Raw genomic sequence first — 27,973 nt, 5'->3', positions numbered from 1 at the left:
ATGTTATAGTCTAACGTGGGTCTATGCTCGCCTTCTGGGCTAGACTGTGAGCTTAAGGACCCAAACATCACCCTCTGGACCCACCAAAGCTCCGAGCACTGCCTGGTGCATAGTAGGAACATTCGAGAATTACACTTAGTTGAGTGAATTTTTTTAACTCTTTGAAATTCCTAATAAAAAGATTAAGTTTCAAGGAACTTAACCTAAATGTCCTAAAATTGAATTCTCACACAGTACTCCCTCCACCTAAGGAGGAGGAGGCAACTCTAATTGTGAGGAGCCCAGCTGTGACATCCGACAGAGCTGGGTAGAGTTTGCCCGTGCTGGGGTGGCCAGGGGCAAGCTTCCTCATCTCTAAAACAAGGGGATAATTATTCTGCTCTCTTAGGGTGGATGTGGGGAAACTAACACAGGATCAGATATATAATAAGCACACTCAAATGATGCTGCTAGTCTTATCTCTATACTTATTATTACACTACTATTATTGCTGTTAACTATTAGGGTCTAAATGCTAATCTTTAAACTTTGCATGGATGACCCAGAACCAATAGTGGATGCTTGTATGCACCCTACAGGGTCTGATCAGGACCTCTAGTCTAGACACTCACCAATCAACTTATTGTCTTCGACATTTCTAACTGGGTAGGTGCATGAAGAGTTTCTCTAAGGACATCCTCAATCATGCAACAATAAGTTATAATTATACAAAAATATAAGTTTCAAGAGGAGTGGCTTATAACTCCTGCTCAACATCCCAATGTAACCCCCCAACATTCCAGACGGCAGAATATTTTAATCGTCAGAAATATGATAGAACACAAAACATGACTGTACATGAAATCAGTTATTTAAACCATGAAACATTAATGACATTTCACACAGGATAGAAGAATGGAAATCATGTTTCTCATTAAGATGGAAAACAGACAGTCATACTCCTTGGAGGAGAGACCGATTGTCGCCACAAGTGAGATTTCTGTGTACTGACACCCCTGCCATGGCCACACCAACCCATTTTCAAGGAACCAAAGCCACCACTGCCACAGCATGAAAAATAGTAAGATGTGTGGTTTCAACTGCATGTCCAATAGCCCCACCATCTTTTGTCTTTAACTCTCCCAAAATAAGCAGCCATGAGATGTAATAAAAATACCTTCAGCGTGGGAGTTGGGAACCCTGAAAATTTACCTGGGCCTGATCTTGATGCCCTTGAAGGTGCCACTTAACAGAAAGGTATCCATTTCCTGTGCACCCATTATTTGCCCTTTTTCTCCCAGCCCTCTCTTCTGTGCTCCACTCTGGGGTTGGGGGCCTGCAAACTATTTCCTGGACTCCCTTGCTAGCTGGCTTCCTGTTCAGCTCTGCCAACAGGGGGCGCTGGAGGGAGACTGGAAAGCAGGAGATGGGGAGAATGGGCTCCTGTGTTTCAGCTCAGGGTGGCATTGTTCCAGCAGTATTGGGCAGCTGTGGCTCTAGCCTCCAGCTCCTGGGGAACTCCCAGCCCAGCCTCCTCATCTCCCTCAGAGGTACATCCATAGAGACACCTGCTTGGCTGTACCTCGTTGGTGGTCTGATGTCCCTCACAGGTCTGAGCCCCAGCCCCACAGACCACTGCTGCAAGCTCTGTGGTCTTGTAAATGCCACCTTTTCTCTTTTCTTTCCCCAGCCCTGGAGAGATAGCTATTACCTGGGTTACCTCAGCTCCACTTCTGCTCATTCAGACTTTGACACTGATGTAACCAATTCCCTGTGTTAAATCTAAATCTCATAATTAGAAATACCAGGCTTCCCTGGTGGCGCAGTGGTTGAGAGTCCGCCTGCCAATGCAGGGGACATGGGTTCGTACCCGGGTCCAGGAAGATCCCACATGCCGTGGAGTGGCTGGGCCCATGAGCCATGGCCGCTGAGCCTGCGCGTCCGGAGCCTGTGCTCCACAACGGGAGAGGTCACAACAGTGAGAGGCCCGCATATGGCAAAAAAAAGAAATACCTAGCACAGTTTCTGTTTTCCTGACTAGACACAAACTGATATAGCCTAAAATGAGAGGGTCAGTCCTAAAACTAATTCCTATATTTCATTCAAGCTTCAAGGACTCCTCCCAGTTCTAGAAATAAGGATTTATTTCTTCACCATGGAAATATTAAGATATTGGATGTGCACTTCCACACTGCAGAACCCTGCCATAGACAGGAACGCTGCCCTTCATTCTGAGTCATCTTTAACAAAAACCAATCAATGGGTACCTTGTGAAGGAAATGCAAGCATCAGTGTGTGCCATAGATTTCCCAACAACCTATCACTGCCACATCCAAAGACCCAAGGACAGCACCTTACAGATTCATAGTCAACATGGGGAAAGTACTGGAGGAGGATGAAAAACAAGTCTCGTTTTTAAGTTTGCACACACACAAACAACATGCTTTCCAAGAAAATTATCAGGTCCAAAAAAATTATTTTCTGATCACTTTTATTTTCTTCAAACAAAGGGTCTGCTTATTTAAAATGAAACAAACAAACAAAAAACTACCTTTTCAACTAGAAATGATGGCTCCACATGTGCAGAAGAACTCCCAGCCAGGTGAACTTTTGGCAGCTGCATAAATCCAATATCCTTGAAAAATAATGGCATTCTCTCTCTTTTTCTTTTTTTTTAAAAGGAAAAAAATAAGTTTTGCTCTCCAAGTATGAATTCTTTAAATAACTTCCCCCAAGGCCAAGTCACTTTTATAAAAGGCATATTTTTTTCATGTAAATTCCTTACAAAGAAAGGTGGAAAATAGGGTTTTTTGTGGTTAAGATCCTGAATGAAGAACTGATCAACCTTGGAGTCCAAAATCAGTCCCTTCATTAGGCAGGAGGTGTCCCCCACACACCCCCACCCTGGGAGGCAGCCCGGCCACGGGTAAGAAGGCTTAGCTGGCCCTGCCAGACCTTTCCACCCATGGTCAGAGCCACGTGGGCACCAAGCAACCAGGCACTACTGTCTGTGGGTGAGGTGGGAAGATACTCATTTGGTCAACAAATACTGAATTGTGAAGATACTCATTTGGTCAACAAATATTGAATTGTGAACCTACTATGTGCTAGGCAATGTAGGTGATGACCTAGGAGGAATAAACATTAATCAAATGAACAAATGAGTATATAAAAATTATAAATATAACAAATGTTTGCAAGAAAGAATAGATAATACTATGACAGGATAAAAAGAAGAGAGTTCCAATTTAGATTGGGTTCCATCAGGAAGTGACACAAGGGCCAAGATTAGGAGGATAAGCAACAGTTAATCAGTGGGAGTGAGGAGAGAGGAGATGGGAGCAGTCCAGGCAGTGGGGACAGCAGGTACAAGGCCCTGGGGACAGAAGAAAGCACAGCATGTTCTAGAAACCACAGGGATCCAAGAGCCAGAGAGAGTGTGGCTGGCCAAGAGGCTTGAGCAATAATGCAGGGGCACACTTGAAGGGTCACATGCAATGTGCTCAGGGTTTTCTTCTTTAACCCCAGAGCAGTGGGAAGCCATCTAGGGCTTGTGTTTCCAATGTGTCACCCTGGCTGTTATGGGTAGAAAAGATTCCAGGGGGACATGGAAGTGGGGACACTAGTTGGATGACCACTACAGGAGCTCAGGTACATAGGGACCACAGCTAGACAAAGGGGGCAACTGCCGGTGAAAGGAAGCACATAGATTCAGGAGGTACTTAGAAGGTGAGACCAAGAATACTAGGGATATTTGGGTGGGTAAAGAAGGGCTATCAAGGATAACTCCTGGTTTGTATGGTTGTGCTAACCACTGAATTAGGGACCCCTGGAAGAGGGCCAGGTGTGAAAAAAAAGCACTGCAAGTTTTGGCCTTGTTAGTTTCAGTTGTTTTTAAAGTACCCAAGTGGAGAGGTCAAGTTGGCTGTCCAGTGTGCAGACTTGGTGCTCAAAAGCAAAGGCGAAATCAGAGATAGGCATCTAGGAAGCAACGATCCCAGAGGGATCCTTCCGGGACCTCCAAACTGCATGACTGGATAGAAGAAATGGAACCAAACTGGGGGCGGATGGCGAGGTGCAGGGAAAATAAAGTCTCAGGAGGAGGGGCTGCTCAGCTCCTCCAGTACAGCAGAGGGCCAGGTCCAGACCCAAGTGGGTTTTACGGAGCGTGCTGCTGAGGACAGGGGAGCAGAAACCAGGACAGGGAAGGGAAAAAAGTGAGAGGTGAGGAAACTGTACAGACTTTGGTGAGGTCTCGGGAGGAGAGAAACAGGAACACTGCTGGAAAATACTAGAATTGAGGGAAGCTTAAGATGGAAAAACCTCACACATCCAATAAGAAAACCCAGGCCCATGGAAGACTGCCATCTTCACTCCGTTTCTACCACTCTCCCTTTCCAGTCACAGACTGCCAGCAAAGAAGAACAAGGCTTCTAATATGCCCACCTCACACCAACTGAGAAAAGACGATAATTGTTCAACAGGTGCCAGTGAAACCCTGAATCTGTGGCTGGCCCGGCGCTGGGTGCTCCCCTCAAGGGAGGGAGAGAAGCATGTAAAACCTTAACAGTCCTATAAATACCCCACAGATGAAAGAACCGTCAAGAAAACAGCCCAGACTCCTAGGAAAAGCAGGCTTCCAACTGGAAGGAGAGGAGGAAGAAAAGCACTATTCATTGTATCAAGAAAGGACAGAGCTGTACAACCAGAAAGAAAGAAGCAGGAAAAATGGAAGATGCAAGGTAGCATCGTCTAACAAAGACGCTGGGCCTATTCCAGTAAGAATGTTTCACACTGGCTGTCATAGGGTTCCCTGAGGGTAAGGCAGATGGCTGTGTTTTCTGGTTTATCTCACATCAGTCTAAAACCTTGTCTCAACCTCTATTAAATATTAAATATTTCCCGTAAAAGATACTACATTAGTCAGCTAGGGTTGCCATTACAAAATAACACAGACTGGGTGGCTTAAACACCAGACATTTATTTCTTCACAGTTCTGGAGACTAGAAGCCAAGATTGAGGTGTCGGCAGGGTTGGTTTCTTCTGAGACCTCTCTTCCCTGATTTACAGATGGCTGTCTTCTGTCTTCATCTTCCCTTTACCCATCTAAGTCCAAATTTCTTCTTCTTAAAAGGACTCCCGGCCTTCCCTGGTGGCGCAGTGGTTGAGAGTCCGCCTGCCGATGCAGGGGACGCGGATTCGTGCCCTGGCCCAGAAGGATCCCACATGCTGCAGAGTGGCTGGGCCCATGAGCCATGGCCACTGAGCCTGCACGTCCGGAGCCTGTGCCTGTGCTCTGCAATGGGAGAGGCCACAGCAGAGAGAGGCCCACTTACCACAAAAAAAAAAAAAAAAAAAAAAAAAAAAAAAGGACTCCCTAATGACCTCATTTAACTATAATCACTTCTTTAAAGGCCCTATTTCCAAACACATTCCTAGTCTGAGGTGCTGGGGGTTAGAACTTCAACACAGAGATTAGTGGGGACACATTTTAGTCCATACAGATGCCCATCTTCTTTCTTGCCTTAAGAAGTGTGGACTGGGCAGGTCACCTTCACATGAGTTGAAGTGTGTATAGTCACATAGTCAGGGCAATCAGGACAACGTGTGATTCCCAGAAAGGACAGTCATCTCAGAGGTCCATCAGATACATTTGACAAATTCAAGAAAACAAATGCAAATGTTTGGAATTATCATGTGCTTCTCACCACCACTTTTCAGTTAAGTCTATTGCTGAAAGATTACACTAGCCTACTGGAGCCTGATGGTTTTATCTTCTAAACTGATGGAAGAGAAAAAAAGAACATCCCCCAAATACACAGCTTAGAGAGAGAAATTAATTAACATGCCACGTTTTGGCCAGAGAAAGATGGGACAAACAAAAGCCTGAAAAGAAATAAATTTGTCTTCTGCACCTGGAATTCCCCACAGGGTTCCTGGATATTGTTTCATTTGACAGATAGTCTTTCATCTTTGACAAAGAAGTACAAGAAACTTCAGACAGCCCAGATATTCCTCCATCTTTGCAAGGAGGGCAGGCCATATCTTTGGACCAGGAACTCTTCATTGCTTTAACACAAAACTAAAATATAGGTGAAGGCTTCTTCCTTCCACCCCTCCCCTGATACCCAATAGTGCTCAGCACAGCCTCGGGTCATGGGCTATACATCTCCCCAAGTATCTGGGTTTTGAGGGCGGGGACTGCCCTTCTCGCCTCTGTATCTCCCACACTGAGCAGGGTGCCTGGTACGTAGTTGGCATTCAGTCATTATTTTTGAATGTGTAAGTGAATGAGAGAATGAAGTCCATAAACAAGGAACAAAAGGACCAAAAAATCCTTTTCCCTCTTTTTAGAAGCTTAGGGAAAACAAATTTATGGTTCTGTCTTGGATGTCAGGGGTTCTTCCAAATATATTGGATGCCCACATATTTCCAGAGTAGTTAACAATCAGACATCCTTCACTCCTCCAAAGGCCCCTTGACTTTCACAGAAGCCCAAGATGTCCCCTAACACATGGAGAGAGAGCTCAAATAACCCACCAGCAGACCTAGACGTGGTAAAATAAGTCAAATGCTCCTCTTTGGGCCTAGACCCAGTCACCAGACTATGACTCTTTCCCAAAGAACCCCCTTCCCGAATGCCGAGGACACTCCAGGGCCAAAGAACCTGCCCAGAAAGGCACATTCATCTGAGCATGGCTGCAGTTTTCCTGACACCCTTACTAGTGGGGCTCCTACTCCCAAACTTCCAATGTCCCCACTGGGTCACCAAGAGGTGAGTGGTTCCTTTATGGCCACGTCAGCCATTCCTCGGACTTCCACAGGTAAAGTAGCCTTGGGCTCCAGCAGGATGAGCAAACCCATGAAACAGCAGAGGGAATGGAAATCCTCGTTAGGCCAATCCGCAAATTCACTAAGACCCCCCACTCCCAATTTCCTGTGGCCTCCCTCTGTTGTCCTGTGGCTTCCCCTAAAGTCCAAGTAGGGAGCAACCACATAATCACACTGGTCTTCATGAGTTCAAGCACTGAATCTCCTCCCCACACCCTGGCCTCTGAACATGCAATAGCTCCATTTGGGAAATTGTTTTCCAAACAGCCACCTGACTGACTTGTCCTCACAACTCAAATGCCATTTCCTCAACGAGGCTGGACCCCTTCACCTAAGTCACCAGAACACACTTCTCTCTTCCCTGGAGCACTTAACCACAATTTGAAATAATTTAACTGTTCTGTGTTTAATAACAGTCTCTTCCACTCTACAGGAAGCTGTGAGAACAGGAATCATGCCAGTTTATTCATCGCTCCATACCTAGTGCCTAGCACATAGTAGGTGTTCAGTAAATAGTTTTTTTGAGGGGGGAGTGGTCTTACCACAACCTCATTTTATTTTATTTTATTTTCATTTATTTTTTAACTTAATTGAAATATAGTTGATTTACAATGTTGTATTAGTTTCAGGTGCACAGAAAAGTGATTTAGTTATACATATACATGTATTCATTATTTTTCAGGTTCTTTTTTCATATAGGTTATCACAGAATACTGAGTAGAGTTCCCTGTGCTATACAGTTAAGTTTTGTTGGTTATGTTATATATAGCAGTGCGTGTACGTTAATTCCAAGCTCCTGATTTAACCCTCCTTGTCACGTTTCCCCTTTGGTAACCATAAGTTTGTTTTTGATACCTGTAAGTCTGTTTCTGTTTTGTAAATAAGCTCATTTGTTTCCTTTTTAAAAATTAGATTAAAAATATGGAATGCTTCATGAATTTGTGTGTCATCCTTGCACAGGGGCCATGCTACTCTTCTCTGTATTGTTCTAATTTTAGGACATGTGCTGCCAATGTGAGCACTAAAGAGTTTTAAAATAAGTGAAAGAAGAAATGAAAGAATATTAGACTTTTGTAGTACTATGATAAGTATTTCCTCGATTTTATCACCTTTTAATTGCATTTGATGTTTAAATCTTTACCCATGCTTTTACATAACTTTTTGTTGTCATTTCTGAGCCTCTGTCATTGAATAGAGGGTTTTAATGCCTTTATATTTATTATAAAAATGATAATTTTTGATTTTCTGTCATGTTTTTAGTTCCTTTTCTCTATTTTCCTATGTGAGCTATATTTCACTGAGTTTATCATCTCCAGTATTTAGGAAGCAATTCTACCATAAGCTATCCTTACAATCTTAGGAAACATTCTTTCCATGTCAAGAACATAGTAGAACTTTGGTTTTCCCTTTGTGCAGAGAAGAACTTAACAACCCTTTTTTCTCCCAGATTCCTTTCCACTTTTCTTTTATTTATTTATTTATTTATGGCTGTGTTTGGTCTTCGTTGCTGTGCATGGGCTTTCTCTAGTTGCAGTGAGTGGGGGATACTCTTTGTTGCGGTGTGCAGGCTTCTCATTGTGGTGGCTTGTCTTGTTGTGGAGCATGGGCTCTAAATGTGCAGGCTTCAGTAGTTGTGGCACACAGGATCGGCAGTTGTGGCTCACGGGCTCTAGAGAGCAGGCTCAGTAGTTATGGTGCATGGGCTTAGTTATTCCACGGCATGTGGGATCTTCCTGAACCAGGGGTCATATCCATGTCCCCTGCATTGGCAGGTAGATTCTTAACCACTGCGCCACCAGGGAAGTCCCCCACTTTTATGATTTGTAAATATTTCTTAAATTTGAGGTACAGAATATTATTAAAGTACTTTATATTTTACATATTTTCTTACTTTTTATAACAGCTTTATTGAGATATTATTCACGTACCATACAATTCATCCATTTGAAGGGTACAATTCAATAGCTTTTGGTATATTCTCAGAGTTGCACAGCTATGATGACACAAATAGACCATTTTTATCATCCAAAATGAAACCCTATACCCATTAGCAACCATTTCCCATTTCGCCCTCTAGCACACCCACCCTAGGAAATCACTAATTACTTTCTGTCTCCATAGGTTTGCCTATTCTGAACATTTCATATAAATAGAATCATTTAATATATGGTCTTTTGTTTCTAGCTTCTTTCTCTTATGAAAATATTTTCAAGGTTCATCCATCCAGCATGTATCTGTACTTTATTCCTTTTTGTTGCCAAATAAGATTCCATTGCATGGAATACCACTTTGTTTTCCATTCATCAGTTGATGGACATTTGGGTTGTTTTCATATTTTGGCTATTGTGAATAATTCTCCTATGAACATTCATGCATAAGTTTTTATGTGAATAAATGTTTTAATTTCTCTTGGGTGTATACCTTGGAGTAGAATTGCTAGGTCATGTCGTAACCCTTTGCTTTTGAGGAACTGCCAACCTGTTCTTCAAGTGTCTGTACCATTTTATATTCCCAGCAGCACCATATGAGGGTTCTAATTTCTCTACATTTCCACCAACACTTGTTACTGTCCATCTTTTTTATCATAATTATCCAAGTGGGTATGAAATGGTATCTCACTGTGGTTTTGATTTGCATTCCTTTGGTGTCTAAAAATGCTGAGAATTTTTTCATTTGATCATTGGACAATTATATGTATATTCTTCAGAGAACTATCTTTTCAAGTCCTTTGTCTACTTTTCAGTTGAGTTGTCTTTTTATAGTTGAATTATAGGATATATCTCAGATACAAGTCCCTCATCAGATATAAGATTTGGAGAAATTTTCTTCTATCATGTGAGTTATCTTTTCACTTTCTTGATGGTATCCTTTGAAGCACAAAATATTTTAATTTTGATTAAATCCAATTTATCTTTATTTTCTTTGGTTGCTTGTGTTTTTGATGTCAGATCTAAGAAACCATTGCCTAATTCAAGGTCATAAAGATTTATTCCTATATTTTCTTCTAGGACTATGATAGTTTTAGCCCTTACATTTAGGTCTTTGATCTTCCCTTAACTTTTTAATTATTGCTTTCAATTTGTAACTGTGTTTGCATCAATTAGTTAGGCTTAACTCTATGTTAAACCAGTTTCAATCATCCACATCAACTCTTTATATCATGCCCTCCCTATTTCTAATCTTTTAATTTTGCTTCAGCTCATAATCAACTGCAATTATGTTTTAAAGAAATCCTTCCTAGAAGGACAAGCAGGGTGTATGGTTTCTAAACTCTTACATATCTAAGAGCATCAAGTGCCCTCACAGGTGAACAATAAATTGTCTGAGTGTCATATTCTTGGAGCACAGTCAATTTTTTTTTTTTAATAAATTATTTACTTTTGGCTGCACTGGGTCTTCGTTGCTGCACGCAGGTTTTCTCTAGCTGTGGCGAGCAGGGGCTACTCTTCGTTGCGGTGTGTGGGCTTCTCGTTGTGGCGTCTTCTCTTGTTGCAGAGCACAGGCTCCAGGAATGCGGGCTTCAGTAGTTGCAGCATGCAGGCTCAGTAGTTGTGACTCATGGACTCTAGAGTGCAGGCTCAGTAATTGTGCTGCACAGGCTTAGTTGCTCCACAGCATGTGGGATCTTCCCAGACCAGGGCTCGAACCTGTGTCCCATGCATTGGCAAGCGGATTCTTAACCACTGCACCACCAGGGAAACCCCCCCAGTCACTTCTTGTCCCAACACTTCAGTCCTGGCTCCACTGTCTTCTAGGACTTAGTATCATGGACAACTCAGGCCTGCCAGATTTTGGTTTCTTTTAAGTAACCTGTTTTGTCTGCTTGAATACTGGTATAACTTTTCCTTTTATTCTTATAATTCACAAATTTTGCCAGAATAAATAACTGTGGGCCTATGTATATGAATTTTGATCAAAACACAGTAAGCCTTTTCTCTGGTAAACTGAGATATTTTTAAACCTTCCAGAAAGACTTCATTCATTAAAAATCTCTGATGAATGCCCCTATCCTAACTTGGGCAGAGGGGTTCCTTCTGCAGAGATACTAAAATTGGACTTACATTTTCTGTAACCCATTTCTATCACTTCCTTTCTCACCACTCTATTCTTTCCTTCCTTTGCCCCCAAAGAAGCATGCCACATTTATTCTCTACATCACTAATTCAAATGTGTAATGTCATTTCAACTCCATAGTGCCTCCCTTGTAGATTTTACTTCTGCTACAGCAAACTAGTTTTATAAGCTTTATCTCACCAGTTCCCTTTTATTTTAAGCTTACTGCTTTTACATCTCATTCTGCAGTTCTTATGGCTTTTGCTTCTTTAAAGTCCTATCTTTTTTTATGACTTCTGACATCTGTTTAGGACCAAATGTTCTCTTTTTCATTGAAGTATAGTGGATTTACAATATTGTGTTAGTTACAGGTGTACAGCAAAGTGATTCAGTTATATATATTTTCAGATTATTTTCCATTATAGATTATTATAAGGTATTGAATATAGTTCCCTGTGCTATACAGTAAATCCTTGTTGCTTACCTACTTTATATATAGTAGTGTGTATATGTTAATCCCATAATTTATCCCTCCCCACCTTTCCCCTTTAGGAAAGTTTGTTTTCTATGTCTCTGAGTCTGTTTCTGTTTTGTAAATAAAATCATTTGTATTATTTTTTAGATTCCACATATAAGTGATATTATACAATATTTGTCCTTCTGTCTGACTTACTTCATTTAGTATGATAATGTCTAGGTCCATCCATGTTGCTGCAAATGGCAATGTTTCATTTTTTATGGATGAGGAATATTCCATTGTATACATACACCACACCTTCTTTATCCATTCACCTGTTGATGGACACTTAGATTGTTTCCATGTCTTGGCTGTTAGAAATAGTGCTGCTCTGCTGGTGGGAATGTAAATTGATACAGCCACTATGGAGAACAGTATGGAGGTTCCTTAAAAAACTACAAATAGAACTACCATACGACCCAGCAATCCCACTACTGGGCATATACCCTGAGAAAACCATAATTCAAAAAGAGTCATGTACCAAAATGTTCATTGTAACTCTATTTACGATAGCCAGGACTGGAAGCAACCTAAGTGTTCATCAACAGATGAATGGATAAAGAAGATGTGGCACATGTATACAATGGAATATTACTCAGCCATAAAAAGAAATGAAACTGAGTTATTTATAATGAGGTGGATGGACCTAGAGTCTGTCATACAGAGTGAAGTAAGTCAGAAGGAGAGAAACAAATACCGTATGCTAACACATATATATGGACTCTTAGGAAAAAAAAATGTCATGAAGAGATTAGTGGTAGGACGGGAATAAAACAGACTTACTAGAGCATGGACTTGAGGATATGGGGAGGGGGAAGGGTAAGCTGTGACGAAGTGAGAGAGTGGCAGGGACATATATACACTACCAAATGTAAATTAGATAGCTAGTGGGAAGCTGCCGCATAGCACAGGGAGATCACCTCTGTGCTTTGTGACCACCTAGAGGGGTGGGATAGGGAGGGTGGGAGAAAGGGTGATGCAAGAGGGAAGAGATATGGGAACATATGTATATGTATAACTGATTCACTTTGTTGTAAAGGAAAAACTAACACACTATTGTAAAACAGTTATACTCCAATAAAGATGTTTAAAAAAAAAAAAAATCCCCCTGCCAATGCAGGGAACATGGGTTCAAGCCCTGGTCCAGTAAGATCCCACATGCCACGGAGCAACTAAGCCCGTGCACCACAACTACTGAGCTACTGAGCCTGCTCTCTAGAGCCCACAAGCCACAAAAAAAAAAAAAAAAAAAGAAAGAAAGAAATAGTGCTGCTATTAACATTGGGGGGCATGTATCTTTTCAAATTAGAGTTTTCATCTTTTCTGGATATATGCCCAGGAGTGGGATCACTGGATCACATGGTAGCTCTGTTTTTATTTTTTTAAGGAAATTCCATACTATGTTTTCCATAGTAAAGCCTTATCTTCTTACATCCCATTAGAATACCAGTTTTCTAAAATTTATTCTGGTCCTGAAATAAATCCTTTCCAAAGATATGTTTTCTCTGCATATCCTTTCCCTTATAGGCTACAGTATTTGAACTCAGACCCTCAAATGGATTTTCTGTACATATTCAAATTACAATGAGGAGAGGTCTACCTAAAGCCAGCGCTTGGGTGAACAGGTCTCCCTTGATCACAATAGTCAGCATTCCATCTCAGACCTGCTACTAGAGGACAGGCAGACAAGCACGATGTTCAGTAGGCATCTGTGTAGTCAGCTCTACCAGGCTGTGGTGGGATCCTGTATCTCCCCAGGGAGCAGTACTGTACATTCTGAATTGATGGGACACTTAAATAGGGATCTACAGGTCTCCTTCTGTCCACAGGGCAATGCTAGATACAAAGTACCAGCAACATACCTCCCACCATACCTCCCTCCAGGGCTGCTCTGGAGTTAGCTGTAGAATGGCTATAAACAATGGCTAATGACAAACCAAGTGGGACAGCCAACCAGTTTCCTAAGTATCATAAATCTTCTAAAATTCAAAGCCAAGGACAAACAAGAGATGGGAAAATATTTCTTCCGGCTCTCTTTCAGACAGGTAGGATTTGGCCACTCTGAAAAGCCCGCTGACTACCCTTACCAATCCAGGCCCACTGTTCTTTATAGTTAGTGGAAAGTCCTTGCCAATTTTGACATGAGCTTGCCTATTTCCTTCATTTTTCTAAATATGTTTTTGCCTTTCTCTATCTTCATACAGGTTTTAGTGGAAGGACTGCTTGATAGTTGCAGGGTGAAACCCGAGGCCATGCTGTAAGCACGCTTTGCAATGCGTGCAGTGTCCTTGTCATCCAGAGATTAATAAGAGAGCATTTCTATGGCCTCCTAATCTGAATGTGTCACCATATCCTGGGTGATTTATTTTAATCTGCTGCCACTGGTCTCCTATAACAAACTCATTTGGACTGTCCTAAGCTCTGTAGCATAGTCTTTACAAGAAGCTCAATGAGCCATAAGTCCACAAACCTCAGCATTCAATTCCTGAGAGACAATGCTCCCACATGGCAAGTCCAGACACTGACAACATGTTGGGAGCTGAGATGCCCCAGTACCTCCTCAGGACATTCAGAGGAGTCACATGCTCTCTTTTTATGGTACTGCTCTGCCCTATCTTTTAGAGACAGGATAGCCCCTTCACCTCCTCCCTCCCCCATCTTCTTGTCCTTTTCACCCATATTTATTGCACGTCCTTTCTGAGCCAGGCTCACATCACTTGTGCTCTGATCCTGGCATACCTAAGCCTACCATCCACTGCACAAGACTGGCTCGTACTGAGTGGTCCTTGGGCCATCCTGTTGTGAGAGGATTCCTCCCTCCACGAGGTGCATGGTCAATTTCTTTGTCTGATATGATTCCAGTTACTGCATCCCTGGAAACCAGACCTATCACACTGATTTTCTGCTCTAGAAGCCTATAAGGGCAGACCAACAGAAAGTCACCAGCCCAGCAAGCAACCTTCCAATCTTCCAAATTCTGCCACCATTGAATCCTGATCACTTGTAGTAGGATCCTGACCTGTGGGGACCACACTGCATCATCAGTCAGTACAGTGGTCTGAGATCAGCTCTGGATATGCCTTTCATTTGAAGTCATACCTGCCTACACATGCCCAGCAGGAGCTTGGGACAGGGCACCAGCAGCTACATAAGCCCACCAGTTGTGGCCCTGATCCCATCACAGGTCAACTCACTCCCTGCCTGGATGCTGCATGAGAGAAGATGAAAGTCCAGCCAGGGAAATCCAGAGGTCAGCTGCTATTGCCATGACCAACTTGCTTCCCAGCTCTGGGAATAATACCAATTAGTTTTCTTTCTGGAATGTCCCCTTTCAAGGCCACTTACCCTGGTCAGCATTAGAAAAACACATACACTCCCTGTCACGCCCAACAGTAGGCCTCTCTTGCTTTGAGAAGTCTTCAAGAAATCTTAGATCATAGACTGCACTTCCAGAAGATCCATTTCAATGTTGCCCAATCTCAGCCAATCACCTTCACAACTATGCTGCCATGGCAAGCTAACCTCAGATTTCTAGAGTTCCTGCCACAGCATGAAAGAGCCATTTTATGACAACTGTGGTTCCCAAACTAACCAATTTTCTCTTGCAGCCCATGAGTTCCACTTTCAGGACAAGAGTGAAAACTGACATTTGAGCCACTACTCTCTCATTCCTTCCCATCCTAGCTCAGACTGATGGAAGCTCCACTCCAGATGAGCATGACAAAGAAGCAGAGCTCCTCTTCCCCTCAGCTGCCAATCAAAGGATATGGTGCTTTATCAGGAGGAGTAGGCCACCATCATTTCTCATCTCCTCCAGTCCAAATTGAAGAGTCTAATTTCCTGATGAGTGCATCCAAAAGGTTAAGATTCTATTCCTTCACCCAGCCCCCCTCATAAGAAGGAGGTTCTAACCCAGGAAAATACTGGGGACACCAATCACCCTCATATCAGCTTGCTTACAGGGCAAATATTCTATGTCAGGAGAGGCAAGCTGAGAAGACCAGAGACTACCAACTCTGCCTATTGTCCAGAGTAGTGGCTTAGAGATTTTCCCCAAAGACAGAGGTAGTCTATAAAATCAAAGAGCTTCCATGCATTCCCCAAAAGTACTGGCATTATTTGAAATAAAGTGTGGGAAGTTCAAGCCTACAGGCACTCTTGAAAACAATAAGGATTTTAGTGGTAAGCAAATATGAGGCTGGCAGCTCCTCTTAATAAAGAGCAATAAGTTAAATGATAGGTCAGGTAGTTCATCAGAGAAAACAGGAAAAGAGAGCCCTCCTGGGTTTAGAACAGACCTCAGAGAATTGCCACAAAAATGACCCCTTACTGAATTTAGTTGAATCAAACGACAGTGTCTCAGGCACTGTTGAAAACAATAGAGCAATCAGTCAGCAATTAATGAAGCACACCATCTGGGTGTGATACCAAAAGAGGCAGACAGCTTAATAGAGAGATTAGGTAAAGAGACAGTCAAAGAGAACCCAAATTAAACCACTGTCATGTAGGCTGACTGTACATATGCCCCAGGCTGCTCCCTCTGAGAGTGGCACTAAAGGAAGAAAGACATCACCAAAATAGTCTGAATAACTAAACAAATAAACAAGCAAACAACAAAAGAAGACCTGAAGAAGTGATAAGGAACCAGTATCCAGGTTCCTGCAAGTATTATAAAATGTCCAATTTTCAACAAAAACTATGAGACAAAAAAAAGAAACAGGAAAGTGTGACCCACATGTAGGGGAAAAAAAGCAGGCACAGAAACTGCCTGTGAGAGAGCCCAGATGACAGATTTAACAGGCAAAGACTTAAAAAGATCCACAATAAAAATGTTCAAAGAACTAAAAGAAACTAGGCTTAAAGATGTAAAGAAAGCTATAATGACAATGTCTCATCAAATAGAGAATATCAATAAAGAGACAGAAATTACTTTTCTTAAAGAAGTAAATTGAAATTCTGGATTTGAAAAGTACAATAAGAAAAATGAAAATTTCACTACAGGAGCTAAAACTATATCTAAACTAGTAGAAGAAAAACTCAGCAAATATAAGGATATACTGATAGAGATTATACAATCTGAAGAAAAGCAGAACATGAACAGAGCCTCAGAGAAATGTGGGACACCATTAAGCACACCAACATAATGCAATGGGAAGGAGAGACGGAAGAGAAAGGAATAGAAAAAAATTTGAAGAAATAATGCGTGAAAACTTGCTAAGTATGATTAAAAACATGATTCATCCAAGACACTCAACAAAATCCAAGTAGAATAAATACAAAGAGATCCACACCCAGACATACGGTAAAAATGATGAAAGTCAAAGAATAAGAGAAAATCTTGAAAGCAGTAAGAGAAAAATGTCTCATCGTGTACAAGGTGCCAAAAAGATTAGCACCTGACTTCTCATCAGAAACAAAAAGGCCAGAGACAGTTGGATGACATATTCAAGGTGCTGAAAGAACTGTCAACCAATAACCTTATATTCAGCAAAACTATCCTTCAAAAACAAAGGTGAAATAAAGATATTCTGTGATATGTGATAACTGAGAGAATTTGTTCCTAGCAGAAATTCCTCGCAAGAAATACTAAAGGAAGTTGTTCAGACTAAAAGAAAGTACCCCAAGTGACAATTCAAATCCACAAACACAAGAAAATAACAGAGTTGAATATGTAATTAAAAGAAACAGTATAACTGCATATCTCTTCCCCTTTTTCTCCTAACTGATTTTAAAAGAAATAGTATAAAACATTATTTACATAGCTGTATTATCAGACCTTTCACACAGAGAAAGATAATGTGTTTGACAAAGGAGCACAAAAGAGATGGGTGTTAGCAAACTTGTCTTGGGGTAGGAAAATTATAACAGATGATAACTCAAATCCACAGGAAGAAATGAAGAGAGCAAGAAATGATGAAAAGGAAGGTTGATATAACAAACTCTATAGACTTGCTCAATTTTTCCTTCCTCAGCTTCTTTAATACACATAAAATTATATGAATTAAGAAAAATTATACTAACAACAATTCATTGTTGGGTTTGTGATATGTATATAATATATAAATATAAAATACATATTATGATATACATTTATAAACAGTAATAGTTCACAAAAGGGGAAGGAGAATACAGCAATAAAGGGGTAATGTTTCTATATCTCACTGGAAATAAGTTAGTAAATCTGATGTAGGCTCTTAGAAGTTAAGATATAATATGGTGGAGAGAGACCTTCAAGATCGTGGAAGAGTAAGACGTGGAGATCACCCTCCTCCCCACAAATACATCAGAAATACATCTACATGTGGAACAACTCCTACAGAACACATACTGAATGCTGGAAGAAGACCTCAGACTTCCCAAAAGGCAAGAAACTCCCCATGCACCTGGGTAGGGCAAAAGAAAGAAGAAAAAACAGAGACAAAATTATAGGGACAGGACCTGCACCTCGGGGAAGGAGCTGTGAAGGAGCAAAAGTTTCCACAAACTAGGAAGCCCCTTCCACTGGCGGAGACGGGGGTGGACAGGGAAGAAGCATCAGAGCCATGGAGGAGAGCTCACAAAACAGGGGTGCAGAAGGCAAAGTGGAGGTATTCTCACACAGAGGATCAGTGCCGACCAGCAATCACCAGCCTGAGAGGCTTGTCTGCTCACCCACCAGGATAGGTGTGGGCTGGGAGCTGAGGTTCAGGCTTCAGAGGTCAGATCCCAGGGAGAGGACTGGGGATGGCTGCATGAACACAGCCTGAAGGGGGCTAGTGTGCCACAGCTAGCCAGGAGGGAGTCCAGAAAAAGTCTGGAACTGCCTAAGAGGCAAGAGACAATTGTTTTGGGGTGTGCAAGGAGAGGGGATCCAGAGCACTAGTTAAACAAGCTCCAGAGATGGGTGCGTGCTGCAGTTATCAGCATGGACACCAGAGATGGGCATGAAACACTAAGGCTGCTGCTGCAGCCACCAAGAAGCCTGTGTGCAAGCACAGGTCACTATCCACACCTCCCATACCGGGAGCCTGTGCAGCCCGCCGCTGCCAGGGTCCCATGATCAAGGGACAACTTCCCCGGGAGAATACATAGTGCTCCTCACACAGTTGCAACCTCATGCCGGCCTCTGCCACCACAGGCTTGCCCTGCATTCCGTACCCCTCCCTCCCTCTGGCCTGAGTGAGCCAGAGACACCTAATCTGCTGCTAGTTTAACCCTGTCCTGTTTGAGCAAAGAAGAGACATTCTCAGGCAACCTACATGCAGAGGCCAGGCCGAATCCAAAGCTGAACCACAGGAGCTGTGTGAACAAAGAAGGGAAAGGGGAATTTCTCCCAACAGGCTCAGGAGCAGCGGACTAAATCTCCACAATCAACTTGATGTACCCTGCATCTGTGGAATACCTGAACAGAAAATGACTCATCCCAATATTGATGTGGTGGACTTTGGGAGCAATGATATATATATTTTTTTCCTTTTTCTCTTTTTGTGAGTGTGTATGTATATGCTTCTTTGTGTGATTTTGCCTGTATACCTTTGCTTTTACCATTTGTCCTAGGGTTCTCTCTGTCCATTTTTTGTTTGTTTGTTTGTTTGTTTTAGTATACTTTTTAGCATTTGTTATCATTAGTGGATTTGTTTTTTGGTTTGGTTGCTCTCTTCCTTCATTCTTTTTTTTCTTTTTTTATTACTTTTTAAATTTTTTATTTTCAATAATTATTATTTTTTATTTTAATAACTTTATTTTATTTTTCTTTATTTCTTTTTTTTCTCTCTTTCTTTTTTTTTCTCCCTTTTCTTCTGAGCCGCATGGCTGACAGGGTCTTGGTGCTCCAGCCGGGTGTCAGGCCTGTACCTCTGCAGTGGGACAGCCGAGTTCAGGACATTGGTCAACCAAAGACCTCCGGGCTCCACATAATATCAAATGGCGAAAGTTCTCCAAGATATCTCCATCTCCAACACTAACACCCATCTCCACTCAATAACCAGTCAGCTACAGTGCTGGACACCCGATGCCAAACAACTAGCAAGATGGGAACACAACCCCACCCATTAGCAGAGAGGCTGCCTAAATTCACAATAAGGTCACAGACACCTCAAAACACACCGCTGGACATGGTCTTGCCCATGAGAAAGACAAGATCCAGCCTCATCCAACAGAACACAGGCACTAGTCCCCTCCACAAGGAAGCCTACACAACTCACTGAAACCACCTTAGACACGGGGGGCAGATACCAAAAACAACGGGAACTACGAACCTGCATCCTGCGAAAAGGAGATCCCTAATACAGTAAGTTAACAAAATGAGAAGACAGAGAAGCACAGCAGATGAAGGAGCAAGGTAAAAACCCACCAGACCTAACAACTGAAGAGGAAATAGGCAGTCTACCTGAAAAAGAATTCAGAGTAATGATAGAAAAGATGATCCAAAATCGTGGAAATAGAATGGAGAAAATACGAGAAACGTTTCACCAGGACACAGAAAAACTAAAGAGTAAACAATGATGAACAACACAATAAATGAAATTAAAAATTCTCTAGAAGGGATCAATAGCAGAATAGTGGAGGCAGAAGAACGGATAAGTGACTGGGAAGATAAAACAGTGGAAAAAACTACTGCAGAGCAGAATAAAGAAAAAAGAATGAAGGGAATTCAGGGCAGTCTCAGAGACCTCTGGGACAACATTAAATGCACCAAAATGCGAATTATAGGGGTCCCAGAAGAAGAAGAAAAAACAAAGGGACTGAAAATATTTGAAGAGATTATAGTTGAAAAATTCCCTAATATGGGACAGGAAATAGTCAATCAAGTCCAGGAAGCACAGAGAGTCACATACAGGATTAATCCGAGGAGAAACACGCCAAGACACACATTAATCAAACTATCCAAAATTATATACAAAGAAAACATATTAAAAGCAGCAAGGGAAAAACAACAAATAACATACAAGGGAATCCCCATAAGGTTAACAGCTGATCTTTCAGCAGAAACTCTGCAAGCCAGAAGGGAGTGGCAGGACACATTTAAAGTGGTGAAAAGGAAAAACCTACAACCAAGATTACTCTACCCAGCAAGGATCTCATTCAAATTTGACAGAGAAATTAAAACCTTTACAGACAAGCAAAAGCTAAGATAATTCAGCACCACCGAACCAGCTTTACAACAAATGCTAAAGGAACTTCTCTAGGCAGGAAATACAAGAGAAGTAAAAGACCTACAATAACAAACCCAAAAAAATTAAGAAAATGGGAATAGGAATATACATATCAATAATTACCTTAAATGTAAATGGATTAAACACTCTACCAAAAGACATAGATTGGCTGAATGGATACAAAAACAAGACTCGTATATATGCTGTCTATAAGAGACCCACTTCAGACCTAGGGACACATAAAGACTGAAAGTGAGGGGATGGAAAAAGATATTCCATGCAAATGGAAATCAAAAGAAAGCTGGAGTGGCAATTCTCATATCAGACAAAATAGACTTTAAAATAAAGACTATTAGAAGAGACAAAGAAGGACACTACATAATGATGCAGGGATCAATCCAAGAAGAAGATATAACAATTGTAAATATTTATGTGTCCAACAAAGGAGCACCTCAATACATAAGGCAAATGCTAACAGCCATAAAAAGGGAAATCGACAGTAACACAATCATAGTAGGGGACTTTAACACCCCACTTTCACTGATGGACAGATCATCCAAAATGAAAATAAATAAGGAAACACAAACTTTAAATGTTACATTAAACAAGGTGGACTTACTTGATATTTATAGGACATTCCATGCAAAAACAACAGAATACACTTTCTTCTCAAGTGCTCATGGAACATTCTCCAGGACAGACCATATCTTGGGGCAAAAATCAAGCCTTGGTAAATTTAAGAAAATTGAAATCATATCAAGCACCTTTTCTGACCACAACGCTATGAGACTAGATATCAATTACAGGGAAAAATCTGTAAAAAATACAAACAAATGAAGGCTAAACAATACACTACTAAATAACCAAGAGATCACTGAAGAAATGAAAGAGGAAAGAAAAAAATACCTACAAACAAATAACAATGAAAACATGACAACCCAAAACCTATGGCATGCAGCAAAAGCAGTTCTAAGAGGGAAGTTTATAGCAATACAATCTTAACTCAAGAAACAAGAAACATCTCAAATAAACAACCTAACCTTACACCTAAAGCAATTAGAGAAAGAAGAAAAACACCCGCAAAATTAACAGAAGGAAAGAAATCATAAAGATCAGATCAGAGGGGCTTCCCTGGTGGCACAGTGGTTGAGAGTCCACCTGCCAATGCAGGGGACGCGGGTTCATGCCCTGGTCCAGGAGGATCCCACATGCCTCGGAGCGGCTGGGCCCGTGAGCCATGGCCGCTGGGCCTGCGCGTGCGGAGCCTGTGCTCCGCAGTGGGAGAGGTCAAAACAGTGAGAGCCCCACGTACCGCAAAAAAAATAAAAAAATAAAAAAACAACAAAAAGATCAGATCAGAAATAAACGAAAAAGAAATGAAGGAAACAATAGCAAAGACCAATAAAACTAAAAGCTGATTCTTTGAAAAGATAAATAAAATTGATAACCCATTAGCCAGACTCATCAAGAAAAAAGGGAGAAGACTCAAATCAACAGAAGTAGAAATGAAAAAGGAGAAGTAACAAGTGATACTGCAGAAATACAAACGATCTTGAGAGATTACTACGAGCAATTCTATGCCAATAAAATGGACAACCTGGAAGAAATGGACAAATTCTTAGAAAAGCTCAACCTTCCAAGACTGAACCAGGAAGAAATAGAAAAACTAAACAGACCAATCACAAGCACTGAAATTGAGACTGGGGTTAAAAATCTTCCAACAAACAAAATCCGAGGACCAAATGGCTTCACAGGCAAATTCTATCAAGCACTTAGAGAAGACCTAGAACCTATCCTTCTCAAACTCTTCCAAAATATAGCAGAGGGAGGGCCACTTCCAAATTCATTCCATGAGGCTACCATCACCCTGATACCAAAACCAGACAAAGATGTCACAAAGAAAGAAAACTACAGGCCAATATCACTGATGAACATAGATGCAAATATCCTCAACAAAATACTAGCAAACAGAAACCAACAGCACATTAAAAGGATTATACACCATGATGAAGTGGAGCTTATCCCAGGAATGCAATGATTCTCCATTATAGGCGAATCAATCAATGTGATACACCATATTAACAAATTGAAGGAGAAAAACCATATGATCATTTCAACAGATGCAGAAAAAGCTTTCAACAAAATTCAACACCCATTTATGAAAAACACCCTCCAGAAAGTAGGCATACAAGGAATTTACCTCAACATAATAAAGGCCATATATGACAAACCCACAGCCAACATCATCCTCAATGGTGAAAAACTGAAACCATTCCCAATGAGATCAGGAACAAGACAATGTTGCCCACTCTCACCACTATTATTCAACATCATTTTGGAAGTTTTAGCCACAGAAATCAGAGAAGAAAAAGAAATAAAAGGAAACGAAATCGGAAAAGAAGACGTAAAACTGTCACTATCTGCAGATGACATGATACTATACATAGAGAATCCTAAAGATGGTACCAAAAAACTACTAGAGCTAATCAATGAATTTGGTAAACTAGCAGGATACAAAATTAATGCACAGAAATCTCTGCATTCCTATACACTAATGATGAAAAATCTGAAAAAGAAATTAAGGGAACACTACCACTTACCACTGCAACAAAAAGAATAAAATACCTAGAAGTAAACTTACCTAAGGAGACAAAAGACCTGTATGCAGAAAACTATAAGACACTGATGAAAGAAAGTAAACATGATACAGATGGAGAGATATACCATGTTCTTCGATTGGAAGAATCAACATTGCGAAAATGACTATACTACCCAAAGCAATCTACAGATTCATTGCAATCCCTGTAAATCTACCAATGGCATTTTTCACAGAACTAGAACAAAAAATTTCACAATTTCTATGGAAACACAAAAGACCCTGAATAGCGAAAGCAATCCTTTTTTTTTTTTTTTTTTTTTTTTTTTTTTTTTTTTTTTTGCGGTGCGCAGGCTTCTCACTGTTGTGGCCTCTCCCATTGAGGAGCACAGGCTCCGGACGCGCAGGCTCAGTGGCCATGGTTCATGGGCCTAGCCATTCTGCGGCATGTGGGATCTTCCTGGACCGGGGAACGAACCCATGTCCCCTGCATCGGCAGGTGGGTTCTCAACCATTACATCACCAGGGAAGCCAGAAAGCAATCCTCACAAAGAACAACGAGGCTGGAGGATCAGGCTCCCTGATTTCAGACTATACTACAAAGCTACAGTAATCAAGACAGTATGGTACTAGCACAAAAACAGAAATACAGATCAATGGAACAGGACAGAAAGCCCAGAGATAAACCCATGCACATATTGTCACCTTATTTGTGATAAAGGAGGCAAGAATATACAAAGGAGAAAAGACAGCCTCTTCAATAAGTGGTACTAGGGAAACTGGACAGCTACATGTAAAAGAATGAAATTAGAACACTCCCTAACACCATACACAAATATTAACTCAAAATGATTAAAGACCTACTTGTAAGGCCAGACACTATAAAACTCAGAGGAAAACATAGGTAGAACACTCTATGACATAAATCACAGAAAGATCCTTTTTGACTCACCTCTTAGAGAAATGGAAATAAAAACAAAAATAAACAAATGAGACCTAATGAAACTTAAAAGCTTTTGCACAGCAAAGGAAACCATAAACAAGACAAAAAGACAGTCCTCAGAATGGGAGAAAATATTTGCACAAGAAGCAACTGACAAAGGATTAATCTACAAAATTCACAAGCAGCTCAAGCAGCTCAATATCAAAAAGCAAACAATCCAATCCAAAAATGGGCAGAAAACCTAAATAAACATTTCTCCAGAGAAGATATACAGATTCCCAACAAACACATGAATGAATGCTCAACATCACCAACCCTTAGGGAAATGCAAATCAAAACTACAATGAGGTATCACCTCACACCAGTCAGAATGGCCATCATCAAAAAAATCTACAAACAATAAATGTTGGACAGGGTGTGGAGAAAAGGGAAACCTCTTGCTCTGTTGGTGGGAATGTAAACTGATAGAGCCACTATGGAGAACAGTATGGACGTTCCTTTAAAAAATTAAAAATAGAACTACCATATGACCCTGAAATCCCAATAATGGGCATATACCCTGAGAAAACCAGAATTCAAAAAGAGTTATGTATCACAATGTTCATTGCAGCTCTATTTATAATAGCCAGGACATGGAAGCAACCTAAGTGTCCATCAACAGACGAATGGATAAAGAAGATGTGGCACATGTATACAATGGAATATTCCTCAGCCATAAAAAGAAACAAAATTGGGGGGGGGAGCGAGAAGATGGCGGAAGAGTAAGACGCGGGGATCACCCTCCTCCTCACAGATACATCAGAAATACATCTACACGTGGAACTTCTCCTATAGAACACCCGCTGAACGCTGGCAGAAGACCTCAGACCTCCCAAAAGGCAAGAAACTCCCCATGTACCTGGGTAGGGCAAAAGAAAAAAGAATAAACAGAGACAAAAGAATAGGGATGGGACATGCACCAGTGGGAGGGAACCATGAAGGAGGAAAGGTTCCCACACACTAGGAGCCCCTTCTCAGGAGGAGACTGCGGGTGGCGGAGGGGGAAGCTTTGGAGCCACGGAGGAGAGCGCAGCAACAGGGTGAGGAGGGCAAAATGGAGAGATTCTGCAGAGGATCAGTGCCAACCAGCACTCACCAGCCCGAGAGGCTTGTCTGCTCACCCGCCGGGGCGAGCGGGGCTGGGAGCTGAGCCGCGGGCTTCAGTCGGATCCCAGGGAAAGGTCTGGAGTTGGCAGAGTGAAAACAGCCTGAAGGGGTTAGTGCACCACAGCTAGCCGGGAGGGAGTCCACTTGAAGTCTGGAGCTGCCGAAGAGGCAAGAGACCTTTTCTACCCTCTTTGCCTCCTGGTGCACGAGGAGGAGAAGGGTTTAAGCGCCGCTTAAAGGAGCTCCAGAAACGGGGGCGGAGCTACCAAAGAGACAAGAGACTTTTTCTTGCCTCTTCGCTTCCTGGGGCGGGAGGAGAGCAGATTAAGGGCACCGCGTAAAAGAGCTCCAGAAACAGGCACGAGCCGCGGCTGTTGGCACGGACAACAGAGACGGGTGTGGGACGCTAGGGTTGCTACTGCCGCCACCAAGAGGCCTGTGTGCAAGCATAGGTCACTCACCACACCGCCCCTCCCGGGAACCTGTGCAGCCCGCCACTGCCGGGGTCCCGGGATCCAGGGACAGCTTCCCGGGGAAAATGCACGGTGCACCTCAGGCCGGTGCACCGTCACGCCGGCCTCTGACGTCGCAGGCTCGCCCCAACTCCGTGCCCCTCCCCCCCCCCCCGAGTAAGCCAGAGACACGAATCACCTGCTCCTTTAACCCCGTCCTGTCTGATCAAAGGGCAGACGCCCTGGGACGACCTATGTGCAGAGGTGGAGCCAAGTCCAAAGCTGAACCCCAGGAGCTGTGCGAACAAAGAGAGGGGGAGGTCTCTAATAGCAGCCTCAGAAGCAGTGGGTTAAAGCTCCACAGTCAACTTGAAGTGCCCTGCATCTGTGGAAAACCTGAATAGACAGCGAAATATCCCAAGTTGATGAGGTGGACTTTGGAAGCAAGATATACTATTATTTTCCCCTTTTTTCTTTTTGTGAGTGTGTATGTGTGTGCTGCTGTGTGAGATTTTGTCTGTATAGCTTTGTATTCACCATTTGTCCTAGGGTGAGACCGACCCGTTTTCATTTTTTTTGTTGTCGGTTTTTTTTTTCTTTAATAGAAATTTTTCTTCTTAATAATTATTTTTTATTTTAATAACTGTATTTTACCCTACGTTATTTTGTCTTCTCCCTTTCTTTCTTCCTTTCTTCCCTCCTTTCTTTCCTACTTCCCTCCTTCCTTCCTTCCTTTATTCCCTCCTTCCTTTCATCCTTCCTCCCTTCCTTTCTTCCTCCCTCCCTTCCTTTCTTCCTTCCTTGCCTCCCTTCCTCCTTCCTTCCTTTCTTTCCTTTCTATTTTTTTCTCCCTTTTATTTTGAGCCGTGTGGATTAAAGGCTCTTGGCACTCCAGCCAGGTGTCAAGGCTGTGTCTCTGAGGTGGGAGAACTAACCTCAGGACACTGGTCCACAAGAGATCTCTCAGCTCCAAGTAATATCAAACGGCGAAAATCTCCCAGAGATCTCCATCTCAACACCAAGACCCAGCTTCACTCAAGGATCAGCAACGAACAGTGCTGGACACCCTATACCAAACAAAGAGCAAGACAGGTCTACAGCCCCATCCATTAGCAGAGAGGCTGGCTAAAATCATAAGGCTACCAACATCCCCATACACACCACCAGATGTGGACCTGCCCACAAGAAAGACTCATCCACCAGAACAGAGGCACTAGTCCCCCCAACCAGGAAACCTGCTCAACCCACTGAACCAACCTCAGCCACTGGGGACAGCCACCAAAAACAGAGGGAACTACGTACATGCAGCCTGCAAAAAGGAGACCCCAAACACAGTAAGATAAGCAAAATGAGAAGACAGAAAAACACACAGCAGATGAAGGAGCAAGATGACACACCAGACCTAACAAATGAAGAGGTAGTAGCCAGTCTACCTGAAAAAGAATTCAGAATAATGATAGTAAAGATGATTCAAAATCTTGGAAATAGAATAGACAAATTGCAAGAAACAGTTAACAAGGACCTAGAAGAAATAAAGAGGAAGCAAGTAACGATGAGCAACACAATAAATGAAATGAAAAATATTCTAGATGGGATCAATAGCAGAATAACTGAGGCAGAAGGACGGATAAATGACCTGGAAGATAAAATAGTGGAAATAACTACTGCAGAGCAGAAGAAAGAAAAAAGAATGAAAAGAACTGAGGACAGTCTCAGAGACCTCTGGGACAACATTAAACGCACCAACATTCGAATTATAGGGGTCCCAGAAGAAGACGAGAAAAAGAAAGGGACTGAGAAAATATTTGAAGAGATTATAGTTGAAAACTTCCCTAATATAGGAAAGGAAAGAGTCAGTCAAGTCCAGGAAGCACAGAGAGTCCCATACAGGATAAACACAAGGAGAAAAACGCCAAGACACATAATAATCAAACTGTCAAAAATTAAATACAAAGAAAACATATTAAAAGCAGCAAGGGAAAAACAACAAATAACACACAAGGGAATCCCCATAAGGTTAACATCTGATCTTTCAGCAGAAACTCTACAAGCCAGAAGGGAGTGGCAGGACATAATTAAAGTGATGAAGGAAAAAAATCTACAACCAAGATTACTCTACCCAGCAAGGATCTCATTCAGATTTGATGGAGAAATTAAAAACTTTACAGACAAGCGAAAGCTGAGAGAGTACAGCACCACCAAACCAGCTTTACAACAAATGCTAAAGGAACTTCTCTAGGCAAGAAACACAAGAGAAGGAAAAGACCTACAAGAACAACCCGAAACACTTAAGTAAATGGTAATAGGAACACACATATCAAT

At 41.9% G+C, this 27,973-nt stretch overlaps 1 protein-coding gene and 1 non-coding gene across 7 annotated transcripts in view; both read right to left on the bottom strand.

The window, feature by feature from the left end:
- Window positions 1–27,973, bottom strand: part of ADAMTS17 (ADAM metallopeptidase with thrombospondin type 1 motif 17) — a 364,535-nt gene that overhangs the window by 290,832 nt on the left and 45,730 nt on the right. The gene's annotated exons all lie outside the window — the stretch shown is intronic.
- On the bottom strand, window positions 7,726–7,832 carry LOC131753870 (U6 spliceosomal RNA). The gene has a single exon (XR_009334939.1). It is a non-coding gene; the product is annotated as a U6 spliceosomal RNA (small nuclear RNA).

This window comes from Kogia breviceps, chromosome 3 (assembly GCF_026419965.1).
Source record: "Kogia breviceps isolate mKogBre1 chromosome 3, mKogBre1 haplotype 1, whole genome shotgun sequence".
NCBI classification, from domain to species: Eukaryota; Metazoa; Chordata; class Mammalia; order Artiodactyla; family Physeteridae; genus Kogia; species Kogia breviceps.
The sequence above is the reverse complement of the archived record's forward strand: the minus strand, read 5'-3'. Positions and strand labels throughout refer to the sequence as shown.